An 18,526-nucleotide genomic window follows, 5' to 3' on the forward strand; every position below is an offset into this window, starting at 1 on the left:
AAATTGATAACATAGATAGAGGCCTCTCCTCATTATGTCTCTACTTAACTCACCAGTCAGGCCCATGAAGAAACCTGAAGAATGCTAGAGGATGACTGGAAACCATTACAAATCCAACTGAGTAGTAACCGCAGGCACAACACTGTGTCAGATGGAGTGAATGTGTCAGAGCAGGCAAAGATGGCCTTGGGTACATGGTATACAGCAACTAATGTGACAAATGCATTTCTTTTTCTTTCCTGAAACATATGTTTAAAATGAACGTGCATGCCACTAACAATTCCAGCTCTCCCTCCGTTTCACTTTTCCTCCTTTTTAAGCCATCCAAATCATTCATGAGATTTGAGAGATAAGAAATATGAAGGGTTTTTAAGATATGAGCTTTCACTCTTGATTTTTTGTTTTATTTTTAAAGAAGCAGACTCGACGTAGTTGCACAGCCTGTAACAACAAATGAAGTCAATAATATGCCCCATAAATCCTCCTCAAGTGTGGTTCTCTCTTATTTTTTACCTCCCATCCTTCCACACTCCGTAATTGCCTGTCCCTCCCCTCTCCCTGCCCCACACCCATTCCTGGCCTCTTCATAGTCTTCAAAGTCGTGTCTTTTGATGTGAAACCCACTTTTCCTTTTCTATGTATTTTTCTTATAATAATGGTGTCATGAAATATTTACAAGATTGATTAAGTTTTCCAAATATTTATCTTAAAGTGGGAGGCTGAGGGTGAAAAATAACAACACATATGAAGGGTTAAACAGAATATTGTTCTTGAATTCATTTCTTGAGATGGCCGTGTAAATATATAGTGTGTGTTTCTTTAAAACCTCCCAAAAAACCCTTCCAGAGTCCTTATTCCTCAAACCGAAATAATGGTTTGAGTGGCTTCCATATAGTGACGAGTTCATCTCAAACAAAGAAAGAGAGAGAGAAAGAGCTGAAGGAAAATTCAAGCCCCAAGTTGCAATGTTGAAAGACTCTATGGGCAAAATATTGAATGATGCAGGAAACAGCAAAAGAAGAAGGAAAGAATACACAGAGCCACCATACTAGAAAGAACTAATCCACATCCCACCTTTCCAGGAGGTAGCAAAGGAGCAAAAATCAGTGGTCCTGAAGGACAAAATTCAAGCTGCACTGAAAACATTAGCCAAAAGCCAGGCTCTGGGAATTGATTCAATACCAACTGAAATATTTCGAGTAGCTGATGAAGCACTGGAAGCTCTTACTAGTCTATGCTAGAAACAATGGAAACAGTGACTTGGCCAACTGAGTGGACAGGATCCATATTTGTGCCCATTACAAAGAAAGATTACCCAACAGAATGCTCAAATTATAGCACAATATCGTGTGTAAGTAAAATGTTTCTGAAGGTAATTGAATGATATTTACAGCAGTACATTGACGGAGAGCTGCCAGAAGTGCAGGCAGGATTCAGAAGAGGACATGGAACAAGGGATCTCATTGTTGGATGTTGTTAACATTAGATGGATGTTGGCTAAAAGCAGAGAATACCCAAAATGATGTTTACTTGTGTTTCATTGACTATGCCAAGGCATTCAACTGTATGGATCATAGCAAACTATGGATGGCCACTTGAAGACGAATGGGAATTTCATTATGCTCATGCAGGACTTGTACGTGGTTCAAGATGCAATTGGGCAAACAGAAAAATGGAATGCGGCATGATTTAAAATCAGAAAAAATGTATGTCAGGGTTGTATCCTTTCACTATAATTACTCAATTTGTATGCTGAATAATATGAAAAAGAATGTGCAGCTGGATAATATGAAAAAGAATGTGACCACAGGATTGAAGGAAAGCTTATGAACAATGTGCAGATGACACAATCCTGCTTGCTGAAAGTGAGGAGGACTTGAAGCACTTGCTGATGAAGATCAAGGATTGCGACCTTCAGTGTGAATTGCAACTTACTGTAAAGACCAAAATCCTCACAACTGGACCAATAGTAACATCATGATAAACGGAGAAAAGGTTGAAGCTGTAAAAGCTTTTATCTTGCTTGGAGCCACAACCAATGCTCGTGGAAGCAGCAGTCAAGAGAACAAAAGACACGTTGCATTAGGTAAATCTGCTGCACAAGAGCTTGTTAGCGCATTGAAAGGCAAGGATGTTACTCTGGGGACTAAGGTGTGCCAAACCCAAACCATGGTATTTTCCATTGCCTCATGCATGTGAAAGTTGGACATTGAATAAGGAAAATCAAAGAGCAATTAATTTATTTGAATTGTGGTGCTGGTGAAGAATATTGAAAACACACAAGCAAATCTGCCTTGGACAGAGTACGGCCAGCGTGGTCCTTAAAGGCAAGAATGGTGAAGCGTTGTCTGACTTACTTTGGATATATTGTCAGGAGAGACCCACTCTTGGAAGACATCATGCTTGATAAAGTGGAGGGGCAGAGAACAAGAATCTGGTCCTCCATAAAATGGGGTGACACAGTGGCTCCATTGTAGGCAAAGTTGTGACAGTGGCGCAGGACCATGCAGTGTTCCATCCTGGGGTGTGTGCATAGGGTTACTGAGCCAGAACGGACAGATGCCTCCTAATAACCTCAGCTCATGTCTCGTGGTGTTGAAGAGCATGGCCATTGTTTTATATTTTACATTGTTATATCATATGGTTTTATATTATGTTTAATATTCCAATGTATGAGTGTATCGGAGTTTGCTTATCCATTCCTCTATAATAGGAATTTGGGGTTGTTTCCATGTTTCTGCTATGATGGAAATTGCTGCAATAAACAGATATGCATATGTCTGTTCATATTGTGTTAGTTCTTTAGGGTGCATGTCCAGTGCAGGGATTGCAGGACCATATTTGCATGTGTTTAGGGCAGTGACACTGAGTCCCATAGCAGTTGTACAGTTCTACTACACCGCCAGCAACGTGTGAGCATTGCAATCACTCCATCTCCTCTCCAGCACTGATGAGTTCCTAATATTTTGTTTTTGCTCAAAGTGCTGATATGAGGTGGTATCTCTTTGGGTTGTTGCTGTTGTTTTAATTTGTATTTCTCTCATGGCTAATAAATCGAGCATTGATTCATATGTCTGTTGGTTGCTTGGATGTAATCTTTGCTAAACCGCCTATTCATATCTTCTGCCCATTTTTTGGTGGATTTGTATTTTCTTGTTAAGATGTTGTTCTTTATTATTGGGAGGTTTATATCTAGGTCTTTGATCCACCTTGAGTTCATTTTTGTACATGGTGTGAGGTCTAGGTCCTGTTTCATTCTTTTGCAAGTGAAGATCCAGTTTCTCCAGCAATATCATTGCAAAGGATAGTGCTTTCCGTGCTTGGGCACATGTTTAGGTTCTCAATTATAATCCACTGGTCTTCAGATCTATCACTGTACCAGTACCAGGCTGTTTGATTCCTGTAGCTGTATAATCGGTTTTAAAGTCTGGGGGTGAAAGGTCTTCTACTTTGTTATTTTTTAATGGTGTTTTATTTATCCTGGGTTTCTTTCCTTTCCATATCAAGTTGATGATTAATTTTTCCATTTCTTTGAAAAATTGTGGTGGAATTTGGATTGGAATTTCATTGAATTTGTAAAATTTTTTTGGTAATATTGACATTTTCACTGTTTATTCTATCAATCCAGGAACGTGGTAGCGTGTTCTCCTTGTGTAGGTTTCTGTGGGTTTCTTGTGGGAGTGTTCTTTAGTTTTCCTTGTCTTAGTCTCTTGTTTTTCTGGTAAGGTTTATTTCTAAATATTTTTCAATGTCAATGTCAAGAATAGTAGAAATAGTTGGAATGGGTAGCACATATACAGTCACAGTTTCCCCTAAAGCTATGTGCCTTTCTTCACCCACGCCTTGATTCAGCATGGCTATCTTAAAGCTAGGATGGTACACCTTTCCATAAAGGAGTTGATCCCTAGCCCAATGGGGAGCAAAACAAGCTTTATTCACACATTATTGCCTTATTGTATGTGTTTGTATTGTATGTCTGTTCTGATCTGTCTGGGGACCATCTGAAGAGCTGACTCAATGGGTTGATACATGTGTGGCTACTTTGGAGTTCTTGCAAGTTGGAAAGCCTGTGGGCAATGTCCAAATGTAACCAGTTGGAGCCATCGTGGGGCTAGACTGAGTGATTAACAAATACAATAAGTGCCTAGACACTGGAAGAAAATTGGGAATTGGGACATTAAAAACCAATATGAAGGAATTACGAAATGTAAACACATGTCCAGGGCAAGATGCATGATCAGAAAACACCTGAGAAGAGTCTATCCTTTCACCTTTGGCTAATCCCACAGCCAGTTCTTAAAGGAATGCCCCAGCACAGAACTACCTGCTAAGTCTGGGATAGGTTCAGTTTGCTTTGTTTTGGTTTATTTAGGGTTTGCTTTCAATTTTGCTTTTGCCCTCTGGCATTCAAGGAAATCGCTGTTGAGAAGCTCACTGAATACAACAAGTTTTGGAACAGACTTCAGTATCTACACGTGACTCGGAAGGCAATCCTTGGCAATCATAATAATAATTGGGAGAAGCTGCTAAAGAAACATATCACCACAGCATTTAACAATATTTAAAAAACAAAACCTAAGGAAGGGGGAAATCTGATTCTGATTTCCAGAGCCACCACATTATAATACTCAAATACAATATTTCAACAACAACAAAAAGCACATGCCATACAAATAAACAGAAAAATGGCACATTTAAAACAACAAAACGGAGTGACCTAAGCTATCCTTTTGAATACCCAGATGCCTTAGACCGGGTTCTCTAGAGAAGGAAGATCTGTGGAGCCCGTGTATGTATCCATCAAGGAAATGGCTCACACGGTTGTGGTGCAAGCAAGGTCCAAGTCCGTGGGTCAGTTATCAGGCTGGCGGCTTCCCCTGACTCATATAGATGCCAGGTCCGATGGCAGGCTCTGACTGCACAAGCAAATGAATGAATCTAAGGGTGATGCCTGAAGTCGTACTTTGGCTGTTGATGACTTGTTTCCACTTTCTTCAGCTTCAACTTGAACCGGCACAGGAGCGACTGACATGTGTTCCACAGTTAACTCAAGTCCTTGTTCTGACTGATGATCCTGAGATTCTCTGTTGTCTCTAGCCACACTGAAGGCGATTTGTTGTTGTTGTTGCGGCAGTGGTGATGGTGGTTAGTAGCAGAGTCACTAAGTGGGTTCTGACTTATACTGACTCTCTGAGAATGAGATGCTGCTCAGGCCTGTGCCAGCCTCACGATTGTTCTATTTGATCCCATCGCTGCGACAACTGTGTCCATCCATCTCCTGCGTGGTCTTCCTCTTTTCCCTGGCCTACTTTACCAAGCATGATATCTTTTTTCAGTGACTGGTCTCTCCTGATAATAGGTCCAATATACGTAAGACATAAGGAAGTCTCAACGTTCTCTTCCAAGACCGGTTTGTTTGTCCCTCTGCACGTCCACAGTACGTTCAATATCATTTGCTAATACTGTACCATGATTGAAAAGCGTGATCATGCTTCTCCCTATCCAGGGTCCAACATTCACACGCATATGAGGTGATTGAAGATATCATGACTTAATTGTGCCCGATCTGACCCAACCACACTGGGGTAAAATGCTAAAGGCATGCAGCAGAGCAGCATGGGGAGCAAAGTAATGAAGTCCTCAGGGGATACCAAAAATAGACTTTGGGGCCAGGACATGGCACCCCATCAGACTCGAGCAGAAAATACTCCTAAAGGCCAACAAGCAGGTTTATCCTTTTCTGTCATTTTGTTTTGCTTTTTGTTTTCTTTTATCCTTCTGTTTGGCTCTGTCTTGTTTTTGTACTTATTATTGTCTATGCATGTCTACCTAGATAAGATAGGCAGGAGAGGCCGCTGCCATCACCGCCACAGCTTGTTATTTCTAAATGGCGCCCTTAGACCTGGACGAGTGTGTGGAGATAGCACATCTGTGCACGGCTGTGCAAGTACCTACCAGAGAACGACCCGAAGCGACTTTGTGACTGTGTTTGTGACCTCCTCTTGGAAGAGTCTAATGTTCAGCCAGTATGGACACCAGTAACAGTGTGTGGAGACATACATGGACTCTCTTATGACCTTTGAGAACTATTCAGAACTGGAGGTCAGGTTCCCGACACCAACGACATATTTATGGGTGATTCTGCAGACAGAGGCTACTATAGTTTGGAGACCTTTACTTACCTTCTTGCACTAAAGGCTAAATGGCCTGATCGTATTACACTCTTACGAGGAAATCATTAAAGTAGACCAACAACACAAGTGTATGGATATTATGATGAGTGCCAAACCAAATACGGAAATGCAAATGCCTGGAGATGCTGTACCAAAGCCTTTGACATGCTTACCGTAGCAGCTTTAATAGATGAGCAGATTTTGTGTTTATGGTGGTTTATCTCCTGATATCAAAGCACTGGATCAAGTTTGAACAATTGAATGGAATCAGGAAACTCCTCCTAAAGGAGCATTTTGTGACCTGATTTGGTCACATCCTGAAGATGCAGATACTTGGGCCATCAGTCCCCGAGCAGCAGGCTGGCTTTTTGGAACAAAGGTCACAAATGAGTTTGTTCATAATCAACAACTTAAACCTCATCTGCAGAGCACATCAACTAGTATAAGGAGGCTAGAAGTTTATGTTTGATGAGAAGCTGGTAACAGTGTGGTCTGCTCCTAATTACTGCTTTCGTTGTGGAAATATTGTCTCGATCATGATCTTCAAAGATGTAAACACGAGAGAACCAAAGTTATTCCGGGGAGTTCCAGATTCAGAACATGCGATTCCTCCTAGAAGAACGGCGCCGTATTTTCTTTGAGGCCTTCTCCACCCTGCTGACCTGTTTTCCTGCCCCCTTCTTACCCCAACTTTTCGTGTATTACCCTCTACAATATACTTTTTATTGAGCACTTTGCTGCTGAAAAAAAATAAAAGATAGACAGGAGAAAACGGGATCGACAGTTCTGGGGGGGTGAGACACAAGAGAGGGGGAAGAGGAAGGAACGGAAGTGGGTGTTAACAAACCCAGGGAGAAGGGAACAACAAGTGATCTAAAATCAATGGTTAAGAGGTCATAGGATGCCTGCCAGGGCTCAATCACCTGCAATGTAACTGAGAGGAATTACTGAAACCCGAATGAAGGCTGAGCATGATAGTGGGACAAGAGGAAAGTAAAAGGAAATAGAGAAAAGAACTAGGAGGCAACAGGCATTTATAGAGGTCTAAATGCAGGCATGTACCTATGAAAATATACTTACATATAATGATAGGGAAACAGATATATGTACTTATATTTATATGTTAAATATTAAGGTAGCAGACAGATATTGGACCTCTACTCAAGTACTCCCTCAACACAAGTAAACTTTGTTCTAATAACCCAGTATTTCGTGATGCTCACCTTCCCAACACAAATGCTGAGGACAAAATGGGTGCATAAGCAACTGTGGTGAAGAACGTTGATGGTGCCCAGCTATCAAGAGACACAGCATCTGGAGTCTTAAAGGCTTGAAGATAAACAAGCAGTCATTTGGCTGAGAAGCAACAAAGCACACCAGCCTGTGTGATCATGAGGTGTTGATGGGACCAGGTATCAAGCATCAAAGAACAAAAATCATATCACTGTGAATGAGGGAGAGTGCAGAGTAGGGACCCAAAGCCCACTGTAGTCAAGTGGACATCCCCTTACAGAAGGGTGTTAGGGAGGAGATGAGCCAGTCAGGGTGCAGTGTAGCAACAATGAAACATACAACTTCCCTCTAGTTCTTAAATGCTTCCTCCCCTCCACTAGCATGACCCCAATTCTACCTTACAAATCTGGCTAGACCAGAGGATGTACACTGGTACAGATAGGAACTGGAAACACAGGGAATCCAAGATGGATGATCCCCTCAGGACCAGTAGTGAGAATGGCGATTCCGGGAGGGTGGAGGGAAGGTGGGGTAGAAAGGGGGAACCAATTACAAGGATTTACATATAACCCCCTCCCTGGGGGACGGACAACAAAAAAGTTGGTGAAGGGAGATGTCAGACAGTGTAAGACATGACAAAAGAATAATATATAAATTATCAAGGGTTCATGGGGTGGGAGCGGGGAGGGAGGGGAAATGAGGAGCTGATACCAAGTACTGAAGTAGAAAGCAAATGTTTTGAGAATGATGATGGCAACAAATGTACAAATGTGCTTGCCACATGGATATATGGATGGTGATAAGAGTTATACGAGCCCCCAATAAAATTATTTTTTAAAAAAAAGAAGCATAGAACTTTCCTCTAGTTCTTTAATGCTTCCTCCCTGCACCCCCATCATGACCCCAAGTCTACCTTACAAATCCGGCTAGACCAGAGCATGTACTCGGGTACAGACAAGACCTGGAAACACAGGGAATCCAGGACAGATAAACCCTCAGGACCCATAATGAGAGTAGTGATACCAGGAGGGTAAGGAGAGGGTGGGGGGATAAAGGGGAAACCAATCACAATGATCTACATATAACCCCCACCCTGGGGGACGGACAACAGAAAAGTGGGTGGAGACACTGGTCACTGTAAGACATGAAAAATAATAATAATTTCTAAAAATCATCAAGGGTTCATGAGGGAGTGATGGTGGGAGAGGGAGGGGGAAAATGAGACACTGATGCCAAGGGCTCAAATAGAAAGAAAATGTTTTGAAAATCATAACAACAATTATACAAATGTGCTTGACACAATGGATTGATGGATGGATTGTGATAAGAGTTGTATGAGCGCCCCCAATAAAATGATTTTTTTAATTAGCACACTATCGATTGATCTCCTCTGTGATCCATTTAAATTTGTTCTAGTTTCAATATTTTATGCTCTTTTCGATTCTGTCTTCTTTTGTTATTGTTGTTAGTTTTTGTTGTTGTTGCTGTTGTTGTTGCTGTGGGGGTGGTTAGTGTTCTGTATATGAGATCCAGGATGGGTAAATGCAGAGAGATAGTAACTGTGCTAATTGTTCTTTGGGTATATGGCAGGGGAGGTTGGGGGAAAATGAGGGCTAATAGTTATGAGAACAAAAATGAAGAAAATGTTCTAAAACGGATTGTGGTGATTGTACAACTATTCTTGATGTGTTCGAACTACTGAATTGTATGATATGGGAGTTATGCGCCAATAAAACTATTGGGAGAAAAGAAATAAACATAAATCTCAAGTAGCTGTCTTCCAAATGTCCTGGCAGAGACAATTAGTTCTTCCAATGCTTCATCATCCTGTTAAAACTTTCCAATTGTCATTCCATCAACTCCTGGAGACTTGTTTTTGACTACTGCGTTCACTGTAGCCTGGCCTTCCTTCAGCACCATTGTCTCTTGCTCATGTCCTACTTCCTGAAGTGGTTGAATGTCAAGCAGTTCTTTTTAGGATGGCTACGGTCTATTCTTTCCATCTTCTTTTGATACTTCCTGCATCACTCTATATTTTGCCCATGGAATCTTTCAATATTGCAACTCAGGGATTGAATTTTTTCTTGAGCTTTTTCTGTTCAAGATATGCTGAGTGTGTTCTTTCTTTTTCGTTTTCTAATTCTAGGTCTTTGCACATTTCATTATCATATTTGACGTTGTCTTCTTGAGCTGCCCTTTGAAATTTTCTGTTGAGCTCTTTGACGTCATTATTCCTTCCATTTGCCTTCACTGCTCTACAGTTAAGAGCAAGTTTCAGAGTCTCTTCTGACATCCATGATGATCTTTTCTTTCTTTCTTGTCTTTTTAATAACCTTTTGATTTCTTCATAAATGATATTCTAGATGTCTTCCCCAGCCCACCAAGTCTTCTGTCATTAGTGTTCAATGCAGCAAAATTGCTCTTGAGATATTCTTGAAATTCAGGTTGTATAGACTTAAGGTCATATTCTAATTCTAGTTGGCTTGATTTCACTTTCCTCAGCTTTAGCTTGAACTTACATATGAGTGAGCATCTCCAAAGAAGATGACATAAATATCCATTGAGCATATGAAAAGATTCCCAATGGCACTGGCTGAGACCACAATGAGATAGCAGTTAATAGCCACTAGGGTGGTGATCATCACAAAAAAGGAAAATGATGAGTGTTTGAGAGGATGTGGAGAAATTGGAATATTCAGGTATTGCAAGTGAAATTTTAAAATGGTGTTCTTCCATGGAAAACAGTTTGATAGCTCCTCAAAAAGCGAAGCATAGGGTTATCATGTTCTGGTGGTTGTTAGGTGCTATCAAATTGCTTCTGATCGTAGTGACCCTAAGTACCACAAAGGAAACACCACCCCATCCTGTGCCTCCTAAGGGCTGTTCTTACCTTCAAGCCCACTGTTGCAGTCAGGATGTCAATTCCTCTTTTTGAGGGTCTGCATCTTTTTCACAACCCCTCTTCTTTACCAAGTACGACCTCTTTCCCCAGGAACTGGTTTCTCCTGATGACATGTTCATAGTACATGATACAAAGTCTCTTTATCCTTGGTTCAAAGGAGCATTCTGGCTGTACTTCTTCCAAGACAGCCTGTTTATTCTTTTGGCAGTCCATGGTACTTTCAATGTAGTCACCAGCCCCATAGTTCAAATGCATTGATACTTCTTTAGTCTTCCTTATCCAGTGTTCCACTTTCACGTGTATGTGAGGTTATTGAGAACACCATGGCTTGGGCTAGGTACACCTTCATCCTGAAAGTAACCTCCCTGCTTTTTCAAGGCATTATAGAGCTCTTGTGCAGAAGAATCACCCAATGCAAGGCATCATTGGATCTCTTGACTGCTGTGTCCATGAGCATTGATGTGGATCCAAGTAAGATAAGGTCTTGGGGAAATGAAGTGGGTACCAACAAACCCAGGGACAAGGGAACAACAAGTGATCTAAAATTGATGGCGAGGAGGGCTTAGGGTGCCTGGTGAGGTTTGATCAAGTGCAATGTAACTGAGAGGAATTACTGAAAGCTGAATGAAGGCCAGATATGACAGTGGGACAAAGGGAGAGTAAAAAGAAATAGAAGAAAGAACTAGGAGGCAAAGGACATTTATAGAGGTCTAAATACAGGCATGTACATATGTATATATATGATGATAGGGAAACAGACCTGTGTACATGTATTTATATGTGAAGTATTAAGGTAGCAGATAGATATTGGGCCTCTACTCAAGTACTCCTCAACGCAAGAACACTTTTTTCTAATAACCCAGTATTCCGTGATGCTCACCTTCCCAACAAAATGTGTGCATAAACAAATGTGGTGAAGAAAACTGAGGGTGCCCTGCTATCAAAAGATATAGCGTCTGGGGTCTTAAAGGCTTGAAGATAAACAAGCGGTCATCTAGCTCAGAAGCAGCAAAGTCCACACGGTAGAAGCACACCAGCCTGTATGATCATGAGGTGTCGATGGGATCAGGTATCAGGCATCAAAGACCCAGAACAAAAAATAATATCAATGTGAATGAGGAGGAGTGTGGAGTGAAGACCCAAAACCCATCTGTAGACAATTCGACATTCCCTCACAGAAGGGTCACAAGGAAGGGATGAGCCAGTCAGGGTGCAGTATAAAACCAATGAAACACACAACTTTCCTCTAGTTCTTTAATGTTTTGTTTCCCCCACAATCGTGACCTCAATTCTACCTTATGAATCCGGCTAGACCAGAATATGTACACTGGTACAGATAAGAGCTGGAAACACAGAGAATCCAGGACAGATAAACCCCTCAGGACCAATAATGAGAGTAGTGATACAAGGAGGGGAAGAGGAAGGTGAAAGGAGAAAGGGGGAACCGATCACAATGATCTATATATAACCCCATCTCAAGGGAACAAACAACAGAAAAGTCAATGAAGGGAGCCATCGTTCGGTGTAAAACATGAAAAAATAATAATTTATAAATTATTAAGGGTTATGAGTGAGGGAGGGGGTGGGAAATGAGCTGATACCAAGGGCTTGAGCAGAAAGAAAATGTTTTGAAAATGATGATGGCAATAAATGTACAAATGTGCTGGACACAATGGATGGATGGATGGATTGTGGTAAGAGTTGTACAAGCCCCCAATAAAATGATTTTTTAAATATATAAAAATAATAATCTGTACTTTATCAAGGGGCCATGAGGGGCAGGGAGAGAGAGGGGCAGAGTGGCTGACACCAAGGTCTCAACAGAAAATAAATGTCTAGAGCATTATGTGGCACCATATGTACAAATGTTCTTGATACAATTGATGTATGGACTGTTACAAGAGCTGTATGAGCCCTCAATAAAATGTTTTAAAAATAATAATAATGATGACTTCCACACACACAAAAAAAATTTTTTTTAAGACAAGATCCTTAAAAACTTCCAACTTTTTCTCTATTTATCATGTTGTTAATAAGAAGGATTTCAAAAGTAAAGGGAAGGAAAAGAATATAGCATGAAAACTAACCAAAAGAAAGTTAGAGTTGTTTTTGTTAATTTCCAAGGAAGCTGACTTTAGGACCAGGAAAATAGAGAGAGGTACTGCATGACAAAGGGTTGAATCCCCCAAGAAGATAAAGCAGTCTCAAACATGTATGCAGCTAATAACAAGAGTATCAAAACACATAAGACAAAGACTGATTGCTCTGAAAGGAGAAATAGACGAATCTATTATTACTCTTGGAGACTTCAACACCCCTCTTTTAGTCAATGATAGATTAGGCACACTAAAACCCTGCCAGCCACTCAGAAAGGAATCGCAATCAGAGGTCCTACATAAGGTGGGGAAGTGTGGCATGACCCTCCGAAGAAGAAGGATAGGCCTCCTGGTCTAACAGAGACTGGTGGAACTCCTGAGACTTGGGCCCTTAGTCACCCTCTGCCTCTGTAAGCCACTACTGTGACTAAACTTTCATCCACACAATATAAGGTGAACAATAACACTAGGGCGGTATGTGTTCCTTAGAAGAATCAACTATTCAAAACCAAAAGGCAGCATGTACCCAGGACAAAGCTCTGGTCGTTGGTTTGTGTATTCTTGTGATTCTGCAGGCTGTGTCACTGGTATTTCCAAGACTGGCAGGATCACCAACTGTACAGAGATTCCAGCAGAGCTTCCAGACCAAGAACAGACTACAAAGAAGGAAGGGACTGCCCACGTCAGAGGAATTAGCCACGGAAAACCCTCTGGAGAACATTGAAACATTGCCTGTTACCGAAAACCTAATGAATAGAAGCAGAATATTGTCAGAGATAATGCCAGAAGTTGAGCCCTCTGGTTAGAAGACACTCACAATACAACTGAGGAAGAGCCGCCTTCTCAAAGCAGAGTCAACCGTAATAACATAGATGAAGTAAAGCCTACAGAGTAAAGTCCTTGGACCTCCTTTTGCTGAGGGACATGACTCAGCATGGGAAGAAGCAGCTGCAAACATCAAGGACTAATTGGAACTTGGAATGTATGAAGTATGAATCCTGGAAAATTGTAAGTCACTTAAAATGAAATAGAATGCATAAAGAGCAATATTCTAGGTATTAGTGAGCTGAAATAGACTCATATTGGCCATTGTGAATCAGAAAATCATACGGCTTATTACGCCGGGAATGATACAATCAGGATGAATGGCATTGCAATCGTTGTCAAAAAGGACATTTCCAGATCTATTTTGAAGTACAATGGTGTCTGTGAATAGGATAATGTTTATCTGTATACAAGGAAATCCAGTCAATACAACTATTATTCAAATTTTTGTACCAAAGACTAAAGCTAGAGCTGCAGAAATTGAAGAATTTTATAACATCTTCAGTCTGAAATTGATCAAACATGCACTAAGATGCATTGATAATTATTGGCGATTGGAATGCAAAAGTTGGAAACGAAGAGGAAAGAACAGCAGCTGGTAATACGGCTTTGGTGATAGAAACTGGGCTAGAAATAGCATGATGGAATTTTGCAAGACCAATGACTTATTCATTGCAAACACCTTGTTCAACAAGACAACTAGTGACAAGACACATGGGTTTCTCCAGATGGAATAAAAATTAAAGTGGACTACATCTATGAGGAGAGATGCTGGGGAAGCACCACATCAGCAGGTAAAACAAGATCAGGGGCCAACAGTGGAACAAACCATCAACTGCTCCTATGGAAGAAGTTCAAGTAGACGTTGATCAATATTGAACCGAGTCCATGAAAGACAAAGTATGGCCTTGAGTAGCTCCCACTCGAATCTCTAGAAGATCTCAAGAACAGATTTGATGCATTAAACACTAATACCAGAAGACCTGATGAACTATGGAATGACATCAAGAACATCATTCATGATTTGAAAGCAAAAGGTCATTAAAAAGGAGGGGGGGAAAGTCCAGTGTTTATCTGCTTCCTTAATACTAAACCTATAAATATATTTACATATGTACATGCCTGTATTTAGACCTCTAGAAATGCCCTTTGCTTCCTAGTTCTTTCCTCTATTTCCTTTTACTTTCCTCTTGTCCCACTATTATGTTCAACCTTCATTTGTGTTTCAGTAATTCTTCTGTTACATTGCCCTTGATCAATCCCTACCAGACCTTCTACACCTTCCTCACCATCGATTTTTGGTCACTTGTTGTTCCCTTGTCCCTGGGTTTGTTAACACCCACTTCCTTTCCCCTGCCTCCCCCTCTCCCATGTCCCCCCAGAACTGTCATCTCGTTCTTCTCTCTTCTGGCTTGTTTATCCCTCCTATCCCATCCAGACAGACATGCAGAGACAACAATATGCACAAACACAAGACCAAGCACAACAAAACAACAATAGAAAATAAAACAATAGCTACAAAACAGCAAAACGGCACCGACAAAAAAAGAAAATCCTATAAATAGTTCAAGGTCTATTTGTTGTCTTTTACGAGTGTTTTCCAGTCTGATGGGGTGCCACACCCTGGCCCCATAGTCTTATCTTTGGTGTTCCCTGGGGACTTCATTGCTCTGCTCCCATTGCTGCTCTGTTTCACGCCCCCAGCATCTCTCCTAGGTGTGGCGGGGTCAGGGAAGGCACAGTACCCACCATGTGTCTCCAGTGTTGTCCCCCATGGTGCTATGGGTCAGTGAGGAATGTCGTGTCTTGTGGTGGGGCCAGCCCTATGGTCCTCTCTGTGCACTGGCTGCTCTGAACAGAAATATTGTCCTCAGCGTTTGGTGGGCCAAGATTTGCTTCACTCTTTTTCCCTCCCCCCTTCATTTGCTCTTGTGTGCTCTGATCGGATACATCCCTCTTCTTGAGCTGTAGCTTCAGTGCTGTCCTCTGAAACGAATCCTTTTGGGAGGAGGGAGGGGGTGGCCACTTAGTTGGTAATGGGGCTGGCCCTTCAGGCCTCTCTATTGGTTCCCTGCTTCATGCCAGTGTGTTGTGTTCTTGTCTTGGAGCACCGGGTTGAAGTTTGGTCCCTCTTTCCCTGTGGAGATATAAACAACACCCTCCTCTTGGGTGGGTTAGTGCCCTGTGCCCCCGGCTACCCATGTCTTTTTTTGTCTCCTCCTTTTTAGTTGGCTACCATATGTATCCCTGGGTTTAGTCTGGCCCCTGCCATATTACCTGGACCTCACCCCTGGAATGTATGTATACAGGCCTCTACTCATGTACTCCCTCAACACAAAACACTTTGTTCTAATAATCTAGCACTCTGAGATCCTCACTTTCCCAACATGATCACTGAAGACAAAATGGGTACATAAGCAAATGTGGTGAAGAAAGCTGATGGTGCCAGGCTGTCAAAAGATATAGCATCTGGGGTCTTAAAGGCTTGAAGATAAACAAGCAGCCATCTAGCTGAGAAACAACAAAGCCCACATGGAAGAAGCACACCAGCCTGTGTGATCTTGAGGTAGGTGTTGATGGGATCCTATAGGACAGGGTACCCCAGGAAAAAAAAATCATGTCACTGTGAATTAGAAGGCAGGGGGCAGTGCAGAGTGGAGACCCAAAGCCAATCTGCAGGCAATTGGACATCCCCTTCAGAAGGGTCTCGGGGAGGGAACGGGCCAGTCAGGGTGCAGTACAGCACTGATGAAACATACAGCTTTCCTCTGGTTCTTTAATGCTTCCTACCCATCCACCCCCACTATCATGACCCTAATTCTACGTTAAAAATCTGGCTAGACCAGAGCATGGACATGGGTACAGATAAGAGCTGGAAACACAGAGTATACCGGACAGATAAACTCCTCAGGACCAATATTGAGAGTAGCCATACCAGGAGGGTCAGGGCAAGGTGAGGGCTGAAAGGGGGAACTGATCACAATGACCTACCGATAACCCCACCCAGGGGGATGGACAAAACAGACAAGGGGGTAAAGGGAGACATTGGACAGTGCAAGACAGGAAAAAATAATAACTTATAAATTATCAAGGGTTCATGAGGGAGGGGGGAATGAGGAGGGAGGGGGAAAATACCAAGGGTTCAAGTAGAGAGCAAATGTTTTGAGAATGATGATTGCAACGAATGTACAAATGTGCTTGACACAATGGATGTGTGTATGGATTGCGATAAGAGCTGTACGAGTCCCCAATAAAATGTTTTTTCAAAAGAAAAAATAAAAGATAAAGGTGGGTGTCAGAAGAGACTGAAACTTGCTTCTAATTGTAGAGTGACTAAGGTAAATGGAAGAAATGATCATGTCAAAGAACTGAACAGAATGTTTCAAAGGGCAGCTCGAGAACACGAAGTCAAATAGTATAATGACATGTGCAAAGACGCAGACAGGATATGTAATAAGATAATGTCTATCTGTGTATAAGGAAATCCAATCAATACAACTGTTATTCAAAGTGCAAAGGCCTAGAGTTCAAAATTGAAAAGGAAGAGCATGCTCAGCAGATCTTATACTGAAAGAAGAACAGAATCCAAGCCTGGAGTGGCAATATTGAAAGATTCTCTGTGCAAAATATTGAATGATGCAGAAAGGATCAAAAGAAGATGTACACAGAGTCACTGCACCAAAAAGAACTGGTTGCCATTCAGCCATTTCAAAAGGTTGCATATGAACATGAACCAGATGCTGAAGGAAGAAGTCCACGCTGCACTGAAACCATTAACCAAAAGCAAGACTCCAGGATTTGATGGAACATCAATTGCAATATTTCAACAAGCTGTTGAAGCACTGGAAACACTCCTCTATGCCAAGAAATTTGGGAGATAGCTACTTGGTCAGCTGACAAGAAAAGATTCATAATTATACCAATTCCAAAGAAAGGTGACCAAATAGAATGTGCAAATTATAGAACAATATCATTGATCTCACGGATGCAAATGATATATAATCAATATCATTAATGTAAATAAAATTTTGCTGAAGATTATCCAACAAGAGTCGCAACAGGACATTGACAGGGACCAGTTAAAGGTTCAGGCCAGATTCAGAAGAGGACGTGGACCAAGGGCTATCATTGCTGACATCACATGGATCTTGGCTGAAAGCAGAGACTATCAGAAAGATATTTACTTGTGTTTCACTGGTAATGCCAAGGAATTCCACAACACTTCACTGTGGTCATGTGGAGCCTGTTCATAGATCAAGAGGCAGGAGTGGGAACAGCACAAAGGATACTGCATCATTTAAAATCAGGAGAGGTGTGTGGGTCAGGGTTGTATCCTCTCACCATGCTTTTTCAATCGATATACTGAGTCGGAGAAGCTGGACTATAGGAAAAATAATGCCGCATCAGGATTGGAAGGCTTGTCAATGGCCTGCAAATGACCTAACTTTGCTTGCTGAAAGTGAGGAGGATTCAAAGCCTCTACTGATGAAGAGCAAGGACTACGGGCTTCAGGTACGGATTACCACTCAATGTCAAGAAGACCAAAATTCTCAGCACTGGCCCAATAGGTAACATCATGATACATGGAGAAAAGACTGAAGTTGTCAAGGATGTTTTCTAGCTCAGATCCACAACCAAAGCTCATGCAGCAGGAGAAAATAGTCCCTAACAGACAAGAGATCAAATGATGCTTTGCATTAGGTAAGTCGGCTATGCAAGACGTCTTCAGAATGTTGAAGAGCAAGGATGTTACTTTGAGGACTAAGGTAAACCTGACCCAAGCCATGGTGTTTTTAATTGCTGCACATGCATGTCAAAGTTGGACATTGACCATTCTTTGGAAGACCGAAGGGGAAAAAAGAGATGCATTTGAAGTATTGTTGGTGAAGAATATTGAAAGTACCATGGACTGCCAAAAGAATAAACAAATCTGTCTTGGGAAAAGTACAGCCATAATGCTCCTTCAAGCCGATGATGGTGGTACTTCATCTCTCGTACTTGGGACATGTTATTTGGAAGCGTCCCTGGAGGAAGACGTATGCTCGGTGAAGTGGAAGGCTAGAGAAAAAGAGGAAGAGCCCCAATGAGTGGATTGACGCAGTGACTAGAACTGAGGGCTCAAACTTAAGAACGGTTGTGAGGATGGCGCACAACTGAGTGATCTTTCATTCTGGGGTGCGTAGGGTTTCCATGAGTCGGAGCTAACTCGATAGCACCTAACAACAACAACAACAACGTCCAGACATTTTTCAGGGGGAAGAAGTGGGTGGATGAGTGGCCTGAGCTGGAGCAGTGGA

At 41.8% G+C, this 18,526-nt stretch overlaps 1 pseudogene; it reads left to right on the top strand.

Moving 5' to 3' along the window:
* The first annotated feature begins 5,887 nt into the window (after positions 1-5,887).
* Positions 5,888-6,814, top strand: LOC101640233 (annotated as a pseudogene).
* Positions 6,815-18,526: the final 11,712 nt, after the last annotated feature.

The sequence above is a fragment of the Echinops telfairi genome, unplaced genomic scaffold (genome assembly GCF_000313985.2).
Source record: "Echinops telfairi isolate 266 unplaced genomic scaffold, ASM31398v2 ScPeMD7_18;HRSCAF=68, whole genome shotgun sequence".
NCBI lineage: Eukaryota > Metazoa > Chordata > Mammalia > Afrosoricida > Tenrecidae > Echinops > Echinops telfairi.